The sequence below is a fragment of the Cucurbita pepo genome, chromosome 6, assembly GCF_057944985.1.
Source record: "Cucurbita pepo subsp. pepo isolate OVF chromosome 6, ASM5794498v1, whole genome shotgun sequence".
Taxonomy (NCBI): domain Eukaryota; kingdom Viridiplantae; phylum Streptophyta; class Magnoliopsida; order Cucurbitales; family Cucurbitaceae; genus Cucurbita; species Cucurbita pepo.
This window is the reverse complement of record NC_141803.1, coordinates 12,703,287-12,728,257: the sequence shown is the minus strand read 5'-3', so window position 1 is coordinate 12,728,257 and position 24,971 is coordinate 12,703,287. Positions and strand designations below refer to the sequence as shown.

Here is a 24,971-nt window from a genome sequence, read left to right as displayed (position 1 = left end):
CAAAACTCTTCTATCAGATGTTTGTCCACATTGTCAAAAGAAGAGTAAAGGGCCCAACAAAGTGGTTGAATTGGAATCACGGCTTTCTCAACTTCAGGAGGAACTAAAGAAAACAAGTGATCAACTAAGTGCATCTAAATCACATAAAAAGCAAGCAAGCAGAAGAAGCAAAGAAACAACTATTAGATATGTCTGCAAAGCTTGAAGAATCCCAACAGTAGGTGTTTGAGCTCTCAGCTTCTGAGGAAGATCGTGTTCAAGAACTGCACAAACTTTCTCAAGATCGTGATCGAGCCTAGAAGTCCGAACTATAAGCTGTTCAGAAGCAGCACGCAATGGATGTTGCTGCATTGGCCTCCGCTATGAATGAAGTTCAGAGGCTCAAGGTCCAGCTGAACATAGTGTCTGAATCCGACCAAACCCAAAGTAACCTCGCTGAGTCTGTGGAAAATCTTCAATCAAATGGAATCAAAGCTATTGAAGCCTACAACTCTTTGTCACTATAATTGGAGCAATCAAAAGATCAGAATTCATGGAGGGATGACTTTGATTTTTATGGAGGGAAGGAAACATGCCAGAAAGGTTTAAATTTCGGTCGTGTTGGTGGTGGATTTAGGAATTATGGCTCAAATGGTTCGTATGAGAGGAGTAACACGTATTTGAATGGGGATGATTCGTCTAACTCGAAGTGGGGTTCGTCTAGGGTCTTTGATGAAAATAAGAGGAAGAAAGATGAAGGTAATTCTGGCGGTGGTGGTGGTGGCAGTCGACCGAAGCTTAATCTCTGCAGCCACGTACGCTGCCGGTGAATGATGTGAAGTCGTCGGGGATATCAGGGACGACGGCGAGGTCCAAGAGTTCGAACCCATTTGGAGAGGCGAGGCCGAGGGAAGAGGTTCTAGCTGAGAAAGGACATGATTGGAAAAAACTTAACGAGGAGTTAGAGTCGAAAATTAAGGAAGTGTTAGGGGAGAAGACTGAAAAATCCAACGCCATTAGGAAAAAGAGCTTTTGGCAATGGAACTGGTCAGACTGCTGAGGACAAAACAGAGAGGAGCTGGAGGAAGCTGAGTTTCAATAACTCTAGACTAGTGGGGCGGGGTGCTCAACCTGATAAAAATCCTAGTGGTTTTGTGGATGCTAATTGGGCTGGTGACGTGAACGACAGATGCTCCACAAGAGGTTTTTGTTTTACAGCAGGCTCTGCTGCAATTGCATGGTGCAGTAAAAAGCAAAGCACCGTTGCTTTGTCAAGTTGTGAAGCAGAATATGTAGCTACTACAATGGCTACTCAAGAATTTTTATGGATGATCAGGAGGCTTAATCAAGAAATGGTGACTACTCATTATCATTTTGTTCGAGAGAATGTTAATGCAGGATGTTGAATAGCAGAAAATACGTACTAATGAGCAAGTTGTGGACATATTTACTAAGACACTTTCCAAAGTGAAGTTTGAAATTTTTCGTAAAAGCTCTCAGAGTTATTGAGAAAATAAGCTTGCATTAAGGGGACGGTCAAACTTTAGTGCAACTTATTGTTAGTTTGAATTAGTCAAGATATTCGTAATCAATTAATATTTGGAGAATATATGAGTTATAGAACCTATGTTAGATTCAGTTAATATTTCTGTTTAGATTTAATTAGTAGTATATTTTATTTTATTCTCTAGATTTAGTTAATTTATATTTTCCTTATTTGTAGATATTAGTTGGTAACTTGTATCTATTTAAATATTGTGAATTGAAGATTGAACCTTCGATCCCAATTATATTTCTCATTCTTAAAGATGTATTCTTTTGGCTGAGTAATAATATTTTCATATCTATTTAGAGTGGTAGATATTGCGTATCCAAATGGCCCAAACACCATTACCCAATTCAAGTTTCCATGATAGTGGGAGGAAAAGTTCAAAATATCCAATTGGTGCAATCGGCAATGTTGTCCCTCTAAATAAGTTTCAATCCATTGTTGAGCACTTAAAGAAAGAATTTAAGGGGAATAAAAAAAAAATTGGGTATTTTATTTATGGATTTGAGGAAAACTCCAAATTCATCACGGCCGTCTATTAGGCTTCAATCTAAGGGTACCATGAGTTTCGTAGGGATGAGAAAAGAAGGTTTCATAAAAAGTCTGAGGGCTGAAGAGCTCTCAATCGAAAATTTGTGATAAAATGGATATTCTATCGAGAGAAAGAATCAGGGAATTCGGGGAACATACAAGAATTTATCCTTCCAAAATTATTTCTTAAGCTCGAGAAAAAGATAAGAAAGAAATCTCATGAAGTAATCTAGAGCTAAAATGTTTAGAACATCCTAATTAATAATGATTTACTAGGTTTTAACTCCAGCAAGATTTACGTTTTTCAGTGAACTTTCAAGGGCCATAACTTAAGCTACAACTCACTAAATAGTAAGAAATCAATCCCTAAATCTTCATTGCAACACCATCTTCAAGTTCTATAAAGAAATCAAGAGGTGAAAGGTACTATACAAGGTTGGGAAGATCGATTTTTATAGGTGTCGACGCTGGTCAATCTTGTCTTCTTCCCCTACTTCGAGAAAAATGGCAATGATATAGGTAGTTCAACACCAATCCAAACCTGATCCTGCCTCATTTTTTCTTTAGTTAAACTCAATGTAGATAAGTTCTCAAAAAACTCAGTACGGTTCTAAAGCAATACTCAAAGATAGAAATACCAAAGAAACTTTGGAGTAATTTAGATACTGAAAGCTCGAGAACCGAGGACCTGAACGTCAAGGATGAAGTAAGTAGCTAAGCTAGATTTTTCTTAAGAAATAATCATAGGAATCCTTTGATTTTCGGTACAAACCATCAGTAAGAATTAATGGGAGATGAAAAAAATAACCAAGAGCCATGAGTTAAGGACCTAAACTAAGCGTTTTTCTTGAGATTCAAGTAACATAAAAAACTTTGATGTGTATAAAATTTTACAACTGAGCATAATATGACACTTTAAGGGTATACATGAAGTTTGGGGGTTTTGGACAGAGATAAGTAGCAAAACTACGTAATGATGCAAAATGACCAAAATGCCCCTATGACGGTTACCTCTAAATACCGTTAAATTTTATATTCGGTCTATTTCATGATAATCAAGGATTAGGTAAAGTTTCAAAGTAAATGAAACATGTTTAGAGACTAAACCAAGAATTAAAGGTAAAATTACAAAAATACCCCTAGGTTTCTTTAAGATATTTCAAAGTTCAAATACCGTCCAAATGACCGAATGATCTAAGGAAGATCTACTGATAAAGACATAAAGATTTACTTGAGGTTTCAACAAGTTTGGATGAGGTTAAGAAGCTATACAAAGGAAATAGGTTAAATGATCAAAATACTTGTGTAATGAGCTTATGAAGTTTAAGTTTCTAAATAATTTTAGGGTTATAAGTAAAAGCTTAATAAAAAAGGATAAAATTATCCCTAATTATCCCTAACCAAATTTAAGATTCTTTTAGAACTTTCATGGGGCACGTTATGATTCATGATACTCTGAATGGCTCAGGCATGTTACTATGATGAGTTCATAATTTATGTAATTTGAGTAGGGCTTAAAAAAAGGAAAGGCCATACAAGCCTTATATCAATTTTGACAAGAAGAATGCTAGGTACCACACAAGAGTAAAGGACAAAAGTCCTCGAACTCAGAAACTCAAGAAACCCTTAAACCTCTTATGGTGGAGCATATTTATGACTCAGACTACATTTCTTGGAACATAAGAAGCCTTGGAACGTAAAAAGTATGATTAAGACTATGCCGCATGGAATGTATGAACCCTAGGGCATAGGTATTCAGACTATGTCGCTTAGAATGTAAGAAACTTTGGCATAGACTTTCAGATTGTGTCGCTTGGAACATAAGAAACCTTAGAAGTAGGCTTCAGATTACATCGCTTGGAGCGTAAGAAGCCTTGAATATAGGTTTCGAACTGTATCACACGAAATGTATGAAGCCCTAGATACATGTTCAGACTATGCCTCTTAGAACGCATGAAGCGTTGCACGTAGTGTAACGACCCTAAATTTCCACATACTCAGAGTCGCTACAAACGTCTCATACTCATCTTTAATGTGGAAATATAACTCTTAAATTGAACATCATTTATTATATGAACTTCGAAGACGCTTAAAGCAACTTTTTCTCTGTAAAACACAGGCATGGTCTTACGTGTTTAAATACGAAGTACTGAAATTTAGAGAAAATAAAAACAAATACAAAAAATTTAAAACAATGAAATGTAAAACAACCTATCCTAAATGAGGTCTAAGTATTGTCTTTATTTTTTTCTTAATTATCTAAGTAATGTTTGTATTTTTTTTTGACGCACTTATCTAAAAATCAAATAAAGAACAAATTATATGGTTTTGCTTGTTGAGTTAAGTAAAATTAATATCTCAAATTTTGGGAAAAAAACATTTTTTAAAAAAATCTGATTTTAGTCCTATCTCAATTTCAAAATCGATGGAAGCAAAAATTTCTATGAAAATTTAGTGGACAAGTATTTGAATTTGAAAAAATGTCACTAAAGAGGAGCCATCACCAATAAGTTTTTATCCCATCTTTCCTCTACGAGATTTGCTTTAATTTTTTTGACTTGTAATCTTCCTCACGATGCCCATTGTTTTGTGTTATTTTATAAAGATCCCATTATGAACTCTTCACAAGAATGTTATGGAAAAGTGGTCACGAAGTTGTCTATTGTCTCATTTGCCTCCATATTGGTCTAAAAGCTGAAAATTCCTTAAGTCCTTCAAGTATGTATCCGCGTGTTGCAATTGCCGCACTGGTGGTTGGCGATGTGGTTCCATCTAGTTATACTGTCACTTTTGTCCTACTACGATTGTCGGTGTTGTTGGTCTTCGGAGTTCTTGGGCTTTAGCTTCCTCAATAGCCTTAACTGCTGCTTGGACACTAGCCTAGGTGGTAAGGGCTATGACCTCAATTGTACCATAGATATCCTCGGCCAATGTTAGGACAAACTTCTGAGCCAACTTCATCTATGTGTCAACTAGTTGAGGGCTAAGCTGCTTTAAACTTATAAATTCAATCTCATAGGTAATGAGAGTGCAACTATTCTATGTCAAATGGGTTAATTCCTTATACTTTGGAAGTTCGGTTGCGTCTAGGTAAATTCTTCCCCTAAAATCTCCCTAAACTAAGAGTAGTAAATTAAATCTCTATTGGAAGCAAGGATTGTAACTTTGGTTGGCTCAATGAGTATAAAAAGGCGGTAAAATTTGTCCTAAAAATAACTAGAAGTATTTAAAATATAATATATATATATATATTTACGAGTTCTAATCTAAGTAGTTTTACGTCCAAAATAAGGAAATGGCACCAAATATTTAAAACAAAAAAAAGGTGGGAGATGACAAGTAAGACTTGATTATGGCATTTTGTCTAGTATCCTCCCTTAACCAACTCCTTCAAAATATGGAAAATGTGGATTGAGTATAAAGACTAAGTAACTAGCTTCTCAGTAGATTTTTAATTGTGTACTTTCAGTGTGCTAGGGTGCTGCACTCTTTCTTAACCTATTTTTATTCTTGTCTATGGCATTTTTTCCTTAATTCGAATTCGAACAGTTCAAACTCACTTGTCACACTGTTCTATGGTTTAGTCCGATATGAGCTAGCAGAGGGACCCAATGGACCTATAGATCATGGGCTCCAACGATCCAAGATTAACCGGTTAAATTTATTAACCTTGTTAACCAACATTCGTTAACTACTAGGACACTCCACTATAGCCTAGTAGTTGCACTCCCCTCACTATAGATATATTTCTGTCCATTTGATATAACCATGATTAGTAAGTCGAAACTTCACAGGTTGTTCGTAACTAGAGCTGGGTCAATTTACCGTTTTACCCCTGAAGTTACTTCTTGTTCCTTATGTCTGACTAATCCTCTAATGAACAATTGGTTTGTGGTATAACCAGTAAACCGAATCCCTGTCAGGCCAATAAGAAGGTTGGGGCCCCTTGTTCAAGACCTGGAGTCAGTGCTTAAGGGTACTACCTCTCTCCTAAAGTGAGAGTGGTTTTCTTCATGGTCTGATCTTATGCAATACTCATTGCATAGGACGCCCTCACTCACATGTCTCCACATGTACAATTTATACTCATTGCATGGTCTGATCTTATGCAATACTCATTGCATGGTCTGATCTTATGCAATACTTATTGCATGGTAATTTTCTACACACGGCCCACGTACGCATACATGGACCCTTCAGACGGATTGGTATACGTGCCCCTTAGGCCGGACTTTATCGGGCACAACACAATACACTTGACTGGACCCTCATAAAAGAAAAGGTCTTCATGATAACATGTCGAACATATATTTGGAACATAAAATATGAAACTTCATTATTTATCTATCGTCCTGCTTCTGCTTAAAGCATAAAATATGAAACTTCATTATTTATCTATCGTCCTGCTTCTGCTTAAAGCATAGAATATGAAACTTCATACACCTTAAAGTTGTTCATAAGATAGGACGAAAGATAATTTTGTTTGAGGTCCTGATACTCATTATGCCTAGCATTGAATAGACGGGGTATTCACCTTATCAATATCTCAAATCAATGATGGGTAATGTAGCGAAACTGATTGCAAAAGATTTCTCCCTATGCCACTAGATATTTGCCGTCACAATAAGTTCAGTCCACCACTAGACAAGATTGTCCCCTCAATACCATAAGTAACAATCTCAGCCCACCGCTAGCAGCCTCACATAAGCCCACAACATATTATGTCACATTATGTATCATCATCAACCTCACGATAAATCCATCACTAGCCAATATTGTCCCCTCAATACGATAAGTAACAATCTCAGCCCACCGCCAGCAGCCTCACGATAAATCCACTGCAAAAATAATGTCAAGAATGGGATTCAAACCCATGCCCTTTCGGACCAGTACCTGAAATTGGCATCTTAGACCAACTCGGCCATCTTGACAATTTATTTTGTAACAACTCAAAATAACTACTAGCTTATATCATCCACTTTGCTCGATCACATATCGTCGTCAACGTCATGATTTTAAAATGCGACTTTGTCATGTCTGGGAGTCGAAAAAGTTTATTGGATTCCTAGGCCAACTAGGTTGCTAAACACACCCTTTACAATCTTATTGTCTTATTTAGAAGCACGCATCCATATTTTGTTGCCTATTTTTGTTTTGTTGACGGCATATAATTTTGAATGAGACACATACATGTACCGTAGAAACATGAGCTAGATTAGATAGGGTAATATATCATGCATTTTCGAATATGCAGTAGGGATGTTTTGTGCAAGAACAAGGAATCTAATGTAAAGTGTTTCAATGTGATAAATAAAACAGTATGGTGAGAGGTGTGTTTTCTTAAAAAAAATATATATAACTTGAAAAAAAAGGTTAATAAAATTAAAGCTCAAATGAAGAGTATTCATCAAAGTTAAGGTGAGAATCCAATCTATTATGATCCATCTTAAAAAGCAAGAATTTCCATAATTCACCAAACCTTAGATCATTTTCAAACAAAAAAACAATAACCAAGAGCTTCTACACCTCAATCTACTTTGAAGAATGATTCTACACCCATACTAATGGTCATTGAGGACATTGACTAGTTTAAGTTTGAGGGTATTAAAGCAATAATAACCCCTTGCAAAATGCAAAGCAAAGAAAAAAAAATTGATAAAAGGAATGTCATGATAAGAGAATGTTAATGAAATAAATTATGAAGCCAAGTCATAAAAGCAAAGGTAAAAGAAATGGTAATCATTCTAGAAATGTTTTGTGAAATACGGGTGGAAGTGAGAAATGTGTTATTTTTATTGTAAGATTTGGTTATAAGTGTAGGGTGAAATGTGGGAAAAAACTGAATTGAGGAAGGAATATAAGGAATATGATCTAAATCATGCCTTTGATGAATACTCTACAAACAAAAATATATGTTCAAAAAAATTTGTTAATAAGAAAAAAAAAATGGAGAGAGAATGATTGCTCGAGGATGAGCAATCTCTTAAAGTTTTGAGGTGTGATAACTCTCCAAAACTAGAGTGATATCAAATTTTTTTATAGTTAATTTTGCACTCATACTCACCATTTTCTCATTTCTTTTAAATAGTATACATGAAATAGTCAAGTGTTGTTTAACATGAAAAGAAGATTAATTTGATAAATCTGGCTTAATTGTACACTTAATTGAGTTATTTGGTAAATTTCTAGAACATTTATGCTGTACCATGATGTTAACCATGATGTTGTAGCAAATCTGGAAATTGCTGACCCTGCTGAAGCAATCCAGAAAGCAAATTTTTTGGGATGACATAGAAATTTTAATCCACATTAGCCGTTCACATGGGTCATTCACTACCAAATTAGAAACATCCTAGGTAGACGATTTTATTCTTTCTCAGCCCTAAATGAGAAGAAACCAACCTAATAGAAGGAAAATGATATCTAAAAAAAGGAGAAAGCCACATTTTAGGGAAGCCACATTTTAGGGAAGAAAATTAGATTAGACAGCAGCATCTACCCTGTTAAACCAAGGAAGAAAGAAAACCCTAATACAGAAGCAGTTGACAACAGGAGGAAAAGAAGACCAAGAAGCATAGATTAGGGCAAAGTGAGAGCTCGAGGGAAGGGAACTAATTTCCATATTATACTTTTACATTTTTAATTCAAAATTTTAGAGAGCAATAACGGAGAATGAGTTTCAAGCATATATTTTTTTATTTAAAAAATAACATGTTATGAATCACGATTCTATTTTTATTATAAACAATTTAACAAAAGTAAAAACAATTAAAAAAACAAGAATTAATTAATAATAACTAATCCCTTCCCTAAGAGGAACTCTCACACAACTACTGCCCCAAAATGCTCAACAAACTCCTTCTCACAAAACCATATGTTACAAAAAGAAAAAAAGAAAGAAAGAATTAGAAATACAAACAAATGGGTTCGTTTATTTATTTATTTACTTTTGGGTTATTACGGATCAACTATCTTCCATTACACTTTTTTTCAACTATAAAAATTGAAACAAATCAAGCACAAATGTGTTCATACTCATCTCTTTTCCTCTCCCATTTCAACCATATGAGTTTATTTTCAACACTTGTACTTTCTCTCTTAATTTCATGGTTCTTTACTAACCAATTCACTACCATAGAAGGATCATTCATCCAAAACCCAAATATTATCGTCAAGATAACAAATGCTCTAAAATCTAAAAATCAACTCACTGTTCACTGTAAATCTGGCGATGATGACTTGGGAGTCCACAAGCTTACATCTTGGGCCAGCTACGACTTCAGTTTTCATCCAAACTTATGGGGCACGACATTGTTTTACTGTTCCTTCCAATGGCCTAGCTCATTTCATTACTTTGATGTCTACATTGATAAAAGAGATAGAGAAAATTGTGAAAGTAGCCTATGTTCGTGGCATATGAGTGAGGAAAATGTCTGTATGTTCAACTATAAAACCGATAATTATGATATTTGCTACAACTGGTCAGGTAAAAAATCCATATATCCATAAATTTGAAAGTCTAATTTTAATATTGAAATGAATAAATGTCTTTGACATGTTGTTTATGTGGAATTTTTTTTTCTTTTAATGCTTGATATGATTAGTACGAGTGAAATGTAAACGATGTTAATTACCTATCGACATAATTATAATATGAAAATTTGTTAACTTATTTTGGTCATGATTGATAATCAAAACAACTCTATGAGATGCGACATTGCATTAGAAGGATTTTGACGTAGAGTAAATGTAAGGTAGAACCTTAGGCTTGGCCTAGAGTAGAGGCAAGTCGGTTAGAGTTGTTACATGTATGATTGAACAAAGTTTAGTTTAAGTCATGTTCGGTTAGCGACGAACCTTGTCTAAAGTCTAATGAAGCCATAAAGTCTGGTAAAAAAAAGGTTTTTCATGATTGTGTCAAAATTGTGACGTTGTATGGTTTAAAATGTACGACTGAGACAATATTCGAAAATGCTAACACAATGTACCGTGTGGTCCATCGAATCAAGTTCACAACCAATTGTTATTAGAAGACAGCCATGGTGTAGTAGTCCCATTTATTTAATTTCCCAACTTTGAGAGAAATTAACGGAAAATATTGAGTTTATGTAAGGAAATGATAATACAAATATATGATATAAAAGAGACTTTACATTATGTCATAAATGATGAGGTAATAATATATACATTTTCATTGAGAAATGACATATTAGAGGAGGGAAATACGGACTTACCATAATAAGGCATTTCGCAACTCGATCATAGATGGTAAAAGAACAATTGAAAGGTTCATTATTTTTTAAAACAAATTGAAAACCAAGAGTTTCCAAAATTTCTAATTCATTTTGAATTAGAAAGAACAATAAATGGGGTTTTCAAGTAGTTATCAAATTCTAGATCTATTTAATAAAAAAAAGCCAGAACTATTTCAAATTCTAGATCTCTTGGTTTGTTTGGTTTAAGGTTTTGTTTATGATGCTTATGAATCAAATAATTATGTTTGGTGTAGTATGGAAAATGTTATAAGAAAGAGTGGACCTCACATATTCATGATACATAAATGTACGACATAGAGACTAGTAAAGAGTTAACCAATTCATCTTAAGATCATGTATAAAACTGTGATTGATAAATAGGACTTGGGACCCAAGTGATGAGATATGATGTAACACTTCAAAAAGAAAGGAAATTAGCTCCAATAAGAACAAGCTGCTGTGTAAGATCCAAAGAATTCAAGGAAAGAAATAAATTAATTGGATCATGCAAGGACAAGAGTCTTAAACAAGTCATTTCTACACCTTAGAAGTAATTATAAGAATTTAAGGCCTTTTGACAAAGATTGGAAAGGAAAAACTAAGTGAAAAGAGCAAAAAGATCATTTTTTTCAATTTCCAAGAATCTTTCTCGATTTTTAATTCCTTATCTAGAAGGAATTTCAAGATGGTCGAGAAGGGAAAAATGACCAACAACATCAAGGGAGGAAGGATTTTAAGAAAAATTATGGATGTTTCGGGAAAAATAATAATAAAATATTCAGAATGTGACAAATTACCTACCAAAAAATACCCGTGAAGTTCCACTTATTTACAACAATGTAATTAAAGAAAATCTGCAACTAGATTTGGTAATTACAACACTCTAATTAAAGAAAATCTGCAACCAGATTTGGTATCAGAACAGTCCAGCAAAGAAAATCAATTGCATATTCACATCCAATAGTTTTGGAGATCCAATCGTTAAATTTGAAAACCAATGTCGGTAGCACCTTCATCGTTTTAGATATTTCTAACTGAAGTTTTAGAAACATTTAAAATAAAAAACGAGAAAATTCACCACAATTCTAGAACAATCAATGGCGGTGCAAGCTTGATCCATAAATACGAAGTTATGGACAATGTTTTAAGACAAGAATCTAGTGATGAAGATTCCTGAAATTCGAGTTTGAAGCTTTTAGATTATGGATTTTTCTTCCTCAGATTTCTTCTAAATTCGAGGGTTGTGATTAATCATTTTCCATCCTACCAACTCCTACACATTCCATATGGGATTTTCAATAAGTTTCATAAAGGAATCGGGCAATGGAAAGCTCTAGAATCGGCTGCCCCAAAAGAAGGCGAGAAACATGTTTTCTGACGAACTTTGGAAGGTTATAACTCAAGCTACAGACCACGACATGGTGTGAAATTGGCCCCTACTTCTTCCTTGAAACTTCATCTAAACGTTTCGTGATTCAATTTTCCCATTAGAGGGAAGACACTAGTTGTGGTTCAAAACCAGTTCATGAGGAAAAACGAATTTGAACTACAAAAGGTTAGTACTCAAACTCCTTTGAGTTTTAATACTTATGAACATGCTAGTTATTTACTATAATTGATGTTCTAAGAGTGCCTAAGACCCAAATTGTAACGACCCTAAATTTCCACATATCTAGAGTTGTAACTAACGTCTCATGCTCATCTGTAACACAAAATATAACTCTAAGAAATTCTCATCTTTATTAGCGGAAAAAATTAAACCTTCAGAATATGTTAAAACATTAGAAAACACGTCGGACTTATGTGTTTCAAACATCATATTGGAGTTCAAAATAAGATAAAAATAATTACAAATTAAATAATTTAAATAAATGAAATGTAAGCACCCTATCCTAACAAAGTCTAGGAATTTTAAACATGCAACTATCCTATGCACGCGCCACAGTCTCTGATCATGATGCCACCGTCAACAGTACATGGGAGCCTTGCCTTTACCTGAAAAACAATATGGCACACGGCCCTCGAAATACTCAGTAAGTGACCCCACTATAGGGGCCTATCTCTAATCATCTTAAGGGCGGCCTCCAGTCTCGGACAAATTGGATGTGTAGTACTTCCCTACACACGACTCACACGTGCGAGTGTGAATCCTCAGGGTGCTCGCACACCCCCCTGGACCCTCTGGTCAAGCTAATCTGTAGCGATGTTCGGAGGTCAGCGAAACCCCATGGTGTCATGCGCCTCATGAACACCATCTGTGTGCATTCGCACCTATGCGCATTCGCGCTCATCATACGGTGCACGTCTGCACTCATAATCTCTTGGGGAAGTAGCCGTATGCTTATGAACATACAATATGCATGAGATCCCTGTAAGTCCAATTATACATCTCTTCTCATACAACCCTCTAGTTTCATCTCTTAGTTACACTATGTAACACATGCTCGTGGATATTTACATTAATATCATTTTCATACTCTTAGGGTTGTATCCTATGTCGATCTAACGACATGATGCAATATAGCAGGCAACATCATAAGACATGTTCAACATGGAAAACATCATCATGTTAATAACATCGTCATGCATACATCATACTCATCATAGACGCCATTCAGTGCATCAAATATAACATGTATGTCATGCATCGAAACATAAATAACGTACATTTAACATACATCACAACACAACGTCATACTCATACATCATCATAATGCAAACAATCTTTAGCCTATCCTATAGTAAGGCCACTTACCTGGTTGGCCTTAGTCGAAGTATTTCCTAATTTAATTAACGTAAGCTCCCGTTCCTCGGTAGCTGCTCCAAAGGTTGCTAGAGTTCGCTTCATATCACACCGCTCGTCACCTTTCGTTAGTATTTCACATTTTAATTAACAATCCAACTAATAATGTGAAATAAACTCTAAAATGGTCTCAGTAAAAATCGAATTCTATGTTTTCATTATTTCTAAATTTTTGTTGGGGAGTAAAACTTAAATTGAAAATATTTCAATATTATTTCATGCGGCTGGAATCATTCAATCCCGCTATGGTTTGTTATAATATTATATTCCCTTGTTAAAATAATAATAATTTCTCACATCTTCCCTTTTCCTTCTCTCTATTGTACCACTTTGTTTTTATTCTCTCTCTATTTTTTTTTCTTTCCTACAAATGACTATGCAATTATAAAACAATTTTCAACCAATTCTGTTTTCTTTTCTTTCATAATATGACTATCCAATTAACATAAGTCATTTTCAATTATTCTGTGTTCTTCTCTTTCTTAAAGATGACTATCATTAACCGAAGTCATTTTCAAATTTTCTTCTCTTTGGTGAATGACTATCCAATCAAAGAAGTCGTTATAAAACAATTTTCAACCAATTCTGTTTTCTTTTCTTTCATAATATGACTATCCAATTAACATAAGCCATTTTCAATTTATGCTGTGTTCTTCTCATTCCTAAAAATGACTATCATTAACCAAAGCCATTTTCAATTTTTCTTCTCTTTACTAAATGACTATCAAAGAAGTCATTTTTCAATCTATTCTAATTTTCCTTTAGAAAAGATGACTATGATTTTCTTCTCTTTCCTAACAATGATGATCAATTTAGATGCAATTGACAAAGTCATATTCAATCAATTTTGATTTTCTATAAGATATATTCAATCAATTTTGATTTTCTATAAGATATCCAAAAATCTAAATAATTGAAAAAGAGATTTAAGATAACTTTTCTCTCTGTCAAAAGATAAAAGAGAAGGAGATCTAACTTACTGATAACTTTTCTCTCTTTTTCCCTTCCTGTCAAATATGATTTGATAACTTTTCTCCTTTTTTCCCTTCCTGTCAAATCTGATTGAAGGGAAGGCCATCCTCAATTTTTCTCCCAAAATCTGGGATCTTTCTTTGTTTCTTTCTCAAACTTTCTTCATTCCCAATATTTGCCATTTTTTTTGTTTCTGTTTTTGTTTCTTTTTTTAAAGATCATTTTGAATTTGTAGGAGGGGTTATTTAGGGAAGGTGGAGAGAGTCCATAATTTACTTCATTTTTTTAATTATTATTTTTTTTCTCTTTATTTTTTCATGGTCTATAGACAAATTGCTTCATCACGTTATATTAACACCATCAATTGGTATCAGAGCAAGTTTTAGGCACTTTATTTACATTCATGGTGGGAACCATTTCATGAATGAAATTTTGTGGTTGCTAAGATGATGTTTATGGTTTTGGCATATTTTGTATGTCTGCTTTTGATACAATTATTGTAATTGGCTATGGGTTTTAATGAGTGAAGAAAGGTCCATAATTCTTATGGAGTCGTTAGAGTTCATTTTAGGTTATAATTGATCAATAATGGAAACAAAAGCAAGCTGAACCAAGGAAGAAGATGGAAGAGGCGGTTCGGGTCTTTTTCTGCTGGTTGGGGTCCTGTTCAACATTTTTAAGGGTTGGTTCGACTAGTTCGTGATCCTCGGGAGTGGTTCAAGTTATTTTTGATTATTAATGTAATAATTTAGTTAATTGCTTTCTTTAAAATGCCAAAACCAATTCACTTTAATGTATTTAATTAATTATGCATTGTGAATGTATGTTTTAATTAAATACAAAATGTATATGCATAAAGTAGGCCATATAGATTTAAAATCCCACCATAGGCTAAGCATGTTTCATGCATTACAAGTATGTTATAAGTGTTATAATGTATAGTATGCACGTTATAGGATTCCATGTCTGTGGTTACAAGAAAGCTCACCTGGCATAATCTTGTCTAAGGTTGGAGGTATTTAAGTTGACGGTTTACGGAACACCTACTACCTGGAGATCGGGCCAATACTTGAGCTTAGTTAGCCTAGTTTTATGAGCATGCGTGAAAGATGTAAGAATTTCTTTTTTTAAAAAAAAAAGAAAAGAAAAGAAAAAATCAACTAGACATCATAGGTAAAAATCCAGTATAAATGTTATACTTGGAAAAATCACATAGACTTAGGTTATATTTAATTAGCCGGAATATACATAGGTAATGAGTATACCCAACCATCTAAAATACTTAGTGGGAGGAAAAATGTATACGAGATACATCGTTTTCTTTTTATGCTCTCTGAAAAATTCACACCGTGAGATTCATGCTCGGCCTCGTATCGCCTTGGGAGCGGCCTCCATTTGGAAGGTATTTGCATGAGTCAATAACAAGGTGAATAGAGAAAGTATTTATAATAAGTGGGAGAAGGAAGTATATCAACACGTCCTATGGTCTCCACCACTAGGTTGCACCGTGAGATTCCCATGTTCCACCTGCATGTTGCCCTAGAGCAACTACCCATTCGGAGGGTCGTAACATGGGAGTCGAAACAATGCAAACTCCAGAAATGTATAGGATTTCTTAGGTCCATTCCCAACTTTGGCTTATTCATTCAATAGCATTGTTGGGGCCGATCTTTGAGGTATGAAAATGGCGGGTCACACTTACGAAGAATTACTAAGAGTTAGTATATTCTTGACCAAAGTGACGATAGCTAAAATACTATCGGAATAAGAGTTATTCTGGGATTAGTGTTTAATCAAGAATGTCATGGTTTAGTGAATGAGTGATCGACTGCCCCTCGGTAGTAGTTGCTTTAACTCACTAAAGTATCATTGCAAATCAATAATTTTTGGGTACATTATTACATGTTCTAAACTTGATTGGATTAAAAAAGATTAAGTCAATTCACTAATAGAATTTGTTTTAAATCTCAGCATCTCAAGTTCAATAGTAAAATTACATGCTTCTGAGAAATTAACCGGCGACAATTACGCAACAAGGAAATCAAATCGAAACACAATACTTGTAAATGATGATTTGAGGATTGTTTTAACTGAAGAATGTCCCATAAACCTCTGTTCAAATGGAAACCGAACAGTTTGGGATGCATATGACAAAAAGAGCAAGGGGAAGGATAAGATTCCTACTGACTGCAAACGCAAGGTTCAAAATGCAGATAATGGAAAATATTTCCATTGCAATGGAAACGGGCACGGGAAAAGTCACTGCCCAAAATACCTTGCAATGAAGAAAGCCAAAAAGGCACAACAAGGTAAATATGATTTACTAGTTGTAGAAATATGTTTAGTTGAGTATGATCACTCAACTTGGATACTGTATTCAGGGGCCACTAATCATATTTGTTCTTTTTTTTCAGGAAACTAGTTCCTAGAGAATGCTTGCGGAAGGTGAGATAACACTCAGGGTTGGAACAGGAGAAGTTGTCTCAACAAGATCAGTAGGAAATTTAAAGTTGTTTTTCGGAGATAGATTCATTATATTAGATAATGTACTTTTTGTTCATGGAATGAAAAGAAATCTAATGTCTATCTCTTGTTTATTAGAACAATTGTATAAAGTATCTTTTGAAATCAATAAAGTGTTCATTTTCAAAAGAGGTATTCATATTTGTTCCGAAAAACTAGAAAACAACTTATATATGTTAAAACCGAGTGAAACAAAAGTTATTTTAAATACTGAGATGTTTAAAACAGCTGAAACTCAAAATAAACGACAAAAGATTTCTCCTAATACCTATATTTTGACACTTAAGATTAGGCCACATTAATCTCAATAGGATTGGGAGATTGGTTAAAAGAGGACTTCTAAATGAGTTAGAAGACAACTCTTTACCTCCATGTGAGTCTTGTCTTGAGGGTAAAATGACTAAACAACCTTTTTCCGAAAACGGTTATAGAGCCAAAGAAACCTTAAAACTCGTGCATACAGATCTCTGTGGTCCAATGAATGTCAAAGCACGAGGAGGGTATGAATATTTCATCAGTTTTGTTGATGATTATTCATGGTATGTCTATCTTTACCTAATGCATCACAAGTCCGAAGCTCTTGAAATGTTCAGAAAGTATAGGACTAAGGTTGAGAATCTATTAGGAAAAACTATTAAAACACTTCGATCAGATCGAGGTGGAGAGTTGTTAAGGATATTTAGTAATAAATTATAGTTTACCATATATATTATATTTGATATTTTATTATAAGGCAAATATTAGATATTTGCCTTATTACCATAGGTATCTTTCCATTTATTGTTATTTCCATTTATTACTATTTCCATATCCTTGTAATTTATTTGATTATAAATAAGATAACTTTCACACCATTTAGGTGTGGTGGATTAATCAAACATTCACATGGTATCAGAGCCATTTTGGTTTAGCAACCCGTATCCTTTCTTTTCAATGGCTTTTGAAATCTTCTACGGTTCTTCCCCACCACCATTGCTGGCTTTGACGCCGCAGGGGCAGTCGTCATGGTTGCCACATGCAGATCCGATTGATTACTCTTCGACTCCACCCTTTTGACCTCCAAATCATCCTTCGCCATACTCTGTACATACAACCTCACCTTTTCCAAACATAGTCTCTTACATTTTCTTCCCCATTTTCCCTTTATCCTTCATCCTTCACAGAAACTCTAATCTTAGGATCTTCATCAGCATTCCTCTTCGAAAATATACAGAATCTCGATAAGCCTATCGACCTTTTGCAGAGATTTACCTTTGGAATCTAGGCGCCGCACTGGCATCTTCGCCAACCAAGTTGCCGCCGCCCTTCTCGCCAAAATTGGCTCCTTCGCCCCAATGTGGCGACTCTTCCGGCTGCCCTTCTTGCCAAAATTGGCTCCTTCGCCCAATGTGGCGACTCTTCCGGCTTCAACATTGTCTTTGTCCCTTGCTCTATGTCTCCCCTTGTACTTCTTGGGGTTAGACATATTCTCACCAGAGCCAAGGCAGCATCGTCGCTAAGCGACAATCCCTCTTCATGGGTTAGACATATTCTCGCCGAAGCCAAGGCAGCATCGCCGCTGAGTGGCGATCCCTCTGCAATTTTCGATGGCCAAGAAAGTGTTTCTCTACGCCTCCTCTGAATCAGGTTGTTGACATCTTCACGAAAAGTGTTTCTCAACCTCTTTGAATTTTTCAGATCCAAGCTTCACGTTCGTTCAAATCCGACGCTCAGCTTGCGGTGGGGTGTTAAGGATATTTAGTAATAAATTATAGTTTACCATATATATTATATTTGATATTTTATTATAAGGCAAATATTAGATATTTGCCTTATTACCATAGGTATCTTTCCATTTATTGTTATTTCCATTTATTACTATTTCCATATCCTTGTAATTTATTTGATTATAAATAAGATAACTTTCACACCATTTAGGTGTGGTGGATTAATCAAACATTCACAAGAGTATATGGACTTAAGATTCCAGGACTATATGATAGAACATGGAATAACGATTCAACTCTCAGCCCCTAGCATACCCCAACAGAACGGTATATCAGAAAGGAGAAATAGAACTTTGTTAGACATCGTTATGTCTATGATGAGTTTCGCTTGATTCGTTTTCGGGATATGCAGTGGAGACTGCTGCATACATTTTGAACATGGTTTCTTTTGAGAGTATTTCAGAAACACCTTATGAGTTATGGAGAGGGCATAAAGGTAGTTTACGTCACTTCAGGATTCGGGGATGCCCAGCACATGTGTCCCAAGAAATTAGAACGTCATTCAAAATTATGCCTATTTGTAGGATACCCCAAAGAGATGAAATGTGGTATGTTTTATGACCCTCAAGAAAATAGAATGTTTGTATCAACAAATGCTACATTCTTAGAGGAAGACCACGTTAGAAATCATCAACCTCGCAACAAACTAGTATAGAGTGAGATTTCTAAAGAAGCTACTGATAAAACACCAAGAGTTGTTGATCAGGCTTGTCCTTCAACAAGAGTTGCTGATGGAGCTCGAACTTCTAATCAATCACATCCTTCTCAAGAGTTGAGAATGCCTCGACGTAGTGGTAGGGTTATAACTCAACTCGATCATTACTTGAGTTTGGCAGAAACACAGATCATCATACCCGACGATGGCGTTGAGGATCCATTGACCTATAAACAGACAATGAATAATGAAGATACAGATCAGTGGATCAAAGCCATGAATCTTGAAATGGAGTCAATGTACTTCAATTCAGTCTGGGAACTTGTAGATCAACCAGATGGGGTAATACATATTGGTTGCAAATGGATCTACAAGAGGAAACGAGACCATGTTGGTAAGGTACAGACCTTTAAAGCTCGACTTGTAGCAAAGGGTTATACCCAAAGAGAGAGGGTGGACTATAAAGAAACCTTCTCTCCAATTGCAATGCTTAAATCGTTTAGAATACTCTTATCCAATGCCAAATTTTATGATTATGAAATTTGGCAAATGAATGTCAAGACTGCCTTTCTAAACGACAATCTTGAGAAGAGTATCTATATGGCTTAACAAGAGGGGTTCATTGAAAAGGATCACGAGCAAAAGGTTTCCAAGCTTAAAAGATCCATTTATGAGTTGAAACAAGCATCTTGATCTTGGAATATAAGGTCTGATACTGCGATCAAATCTTATGGCTTTAAACAAAATGTTGACGAACCTTGTGTTTACAAGAAGATAGTCAACTCTATAGTAGTTTTTCTGGTGTTGTACGTTGACGATATCCTACGCACTGGGAATGATGTGGGATTTCTGACTGACATTAAGCATTGGCTAGCGACACAATTCCAAATGAAATATTTGGGAGAGGCTCAGTTTGTTCTTGATATCCAAATTGTTTGGAATCGCAAGAACAAAACATTAGCATTGTCTCAGGCATCGTACATCGACAAAATGTTAATTCGATATAAGATGCAAGACTCCAAGAAAGGATTATTACCTTTCAGGTACGAAGTTCATTTGTTGAAGGAACAAAGTCCTAAGACACCTCAAGAAGTTTAGAATATGAGACATATTCCCTATGCATCAGCAGTCGGTAGTCTGATGTATGCCATGTTGTGTACCCGACCTGACATATGCTATGCTGTGGGAATTGTCAGCAGATATCAATCCAATCTGGGACATGCTCATTGGAATGCCGTTAAAAATATCCTCAAATATCTTAGGAGAACGAGGGACTATATGCTAATGTACGGTGCTAAGGATCTGATCCTTACAGGGTACACTGACTCAGATTTTCAGATCGATATCGATTCAAGGAAATCGACATCAAATCTGTTTTCACTCTAAACGGAGGAGGAATAATATGGAGAAGCATAAAGCAAGGTTGCATTGTTGATTCCACCATGGAGGCTGAGTATGTTGCTGCTTGTGAAGCAGCGAAAGAATCTGTATGGCTTATCAAGTTCTTAACTGATTTAGAAGTTGTTCCAAATATGCATCTGCCTATCACCCTTTATTGTGATAATAATGGAGCAGTTGCAATATCGTGTTGACAATACCTCAGTAATACCAAACAAGCCTTTTCGACTCAAGACTTGCAGAGTCACAGACTACTCACGACACAAAGAAACTAACTCACTAATAATCTCAAGAAATCATTTCTGATGTGGAAGATCATAAAGAGTTACAGCCACAGAACATACTAAGAATTCCAAGAGATCAGACAACCTATACTAACCTCGCTCTGATACTAGATTATTGAACACAACTCTCTGTGGGAAACACTCGCACGCTTTATTAAGACGAATTGAGAATAGAATACATGACACTTAGTAGAATACTACTACTTTATATTGCTTGGGATGAAAAACTAGGTAGGGTCGAGGGGTATTTATACTATACCTATGCAATATAGACCTAACAAATCTAAATCTTTTTTCGAAAATATCGAGATCTCTTTCCTAAAATATCTAGTATCTTTCCTAAAATCTCTATACCTACACAATATCGACCTAACAATTATTGAGCTTGACTCTATTGGGCAAGTGATGATATTTCAACACCACATCATTTACCTGTAATCTGATGATGTTACTATAATAGGTGCGAAAGCAATTTGGATCTTAGGCACTCTAAGTACATCAATTATAGTAAATTAGCTAGCATGTTCAAAAGAATTAAAACTCAATGAGTTTGAATACTAACCTTTTGTAGTTCAAATTCTTTTTTCCTCACGAATCGGTTTTGAACCACCACTAGTGTCTACCCTACTATTCTTCGGCGAACGGGATTGTGGAATCTGGTGAGTGACTAAACTTGATAGGAATTTAGTATATGTAAAAAGAGAGTTTTGAGAGATTTTCTCACAGTTTTTCAAGAAGAATGTACCTTGACCACTCTATTTATAGAGTCATATTTGTATGTTCATGCAAATGAGATTACCAAATTTTGACACTCAAAATTCCACTCAAATTTGAGGGATTATGTGGCAAACATGCAAGTTTGGTTAAACCATATATTGATACTCAATATTCCACTAACTCAAACATGAATTTTTCCATTAAGTGAAGTCAACATTTTGACTTTCTTTATTTTAATTCAACATTTAATTTAAATAATTAATTTCAAATCAAAATAATATTAAATGATTAATTAATCAATTTAATTAATATTTAACATTAAAGCAAATGTCAATCTCAATCAATTCCCGCACATATTGATTATGAATCTCTCTTCATAATTAAAATATTTAAATATCTCTAATTCTCTCTTTTTGTTTAATTCATAATTAAAACAAAATGCGGTTAAATATATCGTATATATTTAGCGTATATTTCCTAAATTGAATTCGAACACTTCGAACTCACTTGTCAAACTGTTCAAATCTTTAGTCCGATATAAGCTAGTAGAGGAACCTAATGGACCTACAGATCATGGGCTCCAACGATTCGAGATTAACCGGCTAAACACATTAACCTTGTTAACCAACATTCGTTAACTGCTTGGACACTCCAGTATAGCCTAGTAGTTGCACTTCCCTCCTATAGATATATTTCTATCCATTTGATATAACCATGATTAGTAAGTCGATCCTTCATAGGTTGTTCGTAACTAGAGTTAGGTTAATTTACCGTTTTACCCTAAAGTTACTTCTTTTTCCTTAAGTCCCACTTATCCTCTAATGAACAATTGGTTTGTGGTCCAACCACCAAACCGAATCCCTCTCAGGCCAATGAGAGGGTGGGGCCCCTTGTTCAAGATCCTGAGTCAGTACTGTAGGGAACAACCTCTCAACTATCCTTAAAAGCGGGTAGGAGTGAATTCCATCTTACACCCTATGTCCCTAGCTATACACCCAGTCTTACCCCCTGAAATGGGAGGCCTATTGAGTCGGAAAACTTAGGCCACTCTCACCCATGCAAATCTAAGGATAGTTTCGAATAAACAGGAGTTCATAGTTAGCTAAGGATTAAGATCGAGCTACCTAGGTCATCGAATGAAAAAATCAGTCTCAACAGTAAACGACATTGTAAAGTGAGTGGTTTTCTTCATGGTCCGATCTAATGCAATACTCATTGCATAGGACGCCCCCACTCACACTCACATGTCTCCACATGTACAATTTAGTGATCACATTGTTTATATCATATACAAAACTGGGTCGCATCCATAGTGTCCCTAGAATAAGGTACTCAGCCTTATTCCTGTACTATTGATCATTTTGACTATATACTTGAACTTGATCCACTCTTATGTCTCTACATATAGTTCAAGTAATCATACTATAGCCAGAGTGTTCTTAGTTTATTGGATTGAGATTAATGATCATAAAATTCACTTTATTTAATAACAATATTTACGGAATAAACATCCATAATAACTTTATTGAAAACAGAATATATTTTTGTTTACAAACTATGAGTTTTACGCCATAAAACCCAACACAATCAACGTCAAATATATGTTGATCAACGCGAAGAAGACAAGTTGATGCAACTACTCATGGGGCTCAATGGGTCTTATAAAATGGTAAGATCTAACATATTGATGATGACTCCATTACCTAATGTGAGGCAAGCCTATTCATTACTTGTACATGAAGAGATGCAGCGTCAGGTAACTTTTGAACCTACTGAGAATATCTCGATTGCATCAGCAGTGTGGAAGAAAACAACATATTCAAAATTTGCCAAAGACGAATCATGTGAACACTGCAATAAAAGTGGTCATACAATTGATGAGTGTCGAATCTTTAATTTTCACTGTAAATTTTGAGATAGAAGGGGACATACAAAAGATCGATGTCAACAAAAAAATATTCTGGAAGGGTAGTACAAGTCAATCAACTCAACAATCGTGGACATCGATCATTGCAAATATGGCCGATGTTTCTCATTTGAATAAAGAAGAATAGTCATCTAATTCCATTCCAAAATTTTCTTCTGAGCAATTACAATAGTTAGCGCAAGCCTTATCCGCACTCAATCATCGTCCTTCTGGTAATTTTGACAATATTATCAATGCTGCAGGTTTATTTCTAATATCTGCATTATCTATTAACTCTACAAATTCTTATCCATGGATTCTCGATAGTGGAGCTACGGATCATATAGTATCCAAAGCATCTGTTATGACTGAACCAAAGACTGTCACCATATCTACAATAAATTTGCCTAATGGAGGGACAACACATGTGTCACATACTAGCAATGTTTCCTTTAATCCTCACCTTAAATTAAACAATGTTTTATGTGTGCCTTCATTCAATTTAAACCTAATGTCCATCAGCAAACTTACCAATGACTTGAAATGTTATGTCACCTTCTATCTTGATTCTTGTGTTATGCAGGACTTGGCTACGTGGAGGATGATTGGCTCGGGTAAACAATTTGGAGGTCTCTATCATATTTCTCTATCTCCAATCAAATCTTCAGCTCACCAAGTATCTCAGTCCTCTGATTTGTGGCATTTATGTGTAGGTCATCCTTCTTTTTCTCGTTTTAAATTTCTAGCTGAGCAATTGCATCTTAATAATGCAAGTTATTCTCATAATTGTAGTATTTGCCCATTAGCAAAACAAACTAGGTTGTCTTTCCCAAGAAGCTCAATCACAACCCATTCTGCTTTTGATCTGTTACATTGTGATGTTTGGGGACCACATAAAGTTCCAACTCATTATGGTTTGCGTGTTTTTCTCACTATTGTTGATGATTTTACTCGATGTACTTGGGTTTTTCGTATACAACATAAATCAAAAGTACATCATTTCTTAATGAACTTTGTTAAATTCGTTCAAACTCAATTTCATACTACTATCAAGATAGTTAGATTAGACAATGTGACTGAGTTCTTATCTTTGCAACCATTTTTTACTTCTTGTGACATTGAATTTCAATGCCCTTGTGTCTATATTCCACAACAAAATGGAGTCGTAGAACGCAAGCATCGTCATATGCTAAATGTATCTAAGTCTCCTCTCTTTCGATCACAAGTTCCACTTAATTTTTTGGAAGAGTGCATTTTAACTGCTGTTTATCTTATAAATAGAACACCATCACCATTGTTATCTAACAAGACACCCTTTAAAGCACTTTACAAACGACCACCTACATTTCACCATCTTAAAGTTTTTGGTTGCAAGTGTTATGCAACTGTAGTACAGCCTAAGCAAAAATTTGAACCTCGGGCAATTCCTTGTGTTTTTGTAGGATATCCTTGTGGTAAAAAAAGTTACAAGTTGTATGACATGCAATCTAAAAAAAAAATTATCAGTCGTGATGTTAAATTTTGTGAAGATGATTTTCCTTTTTCATCAGCTTCACAAACTTTGACATTAGCTCATTCAACTCCCATTTTACCACTTCATGATTCATCCTACACAAACATTCATTCTATTCCT

At 35.1% G+C, this 24,971-nt stretch overlaps 1 pseudogene; it reads left to right on the top strand.

The window, feature by feature from the left end:
- Positions 1-335: 335 nt before the first annotated feature.
- On the top strand, positions 336-1,385 carry LOC111784925 (uncharacterized; annotated as a pseudogene).
- The last annotated feature ends 23,586 nt before the right edge of the window (positions 1,386-24,971 follow it).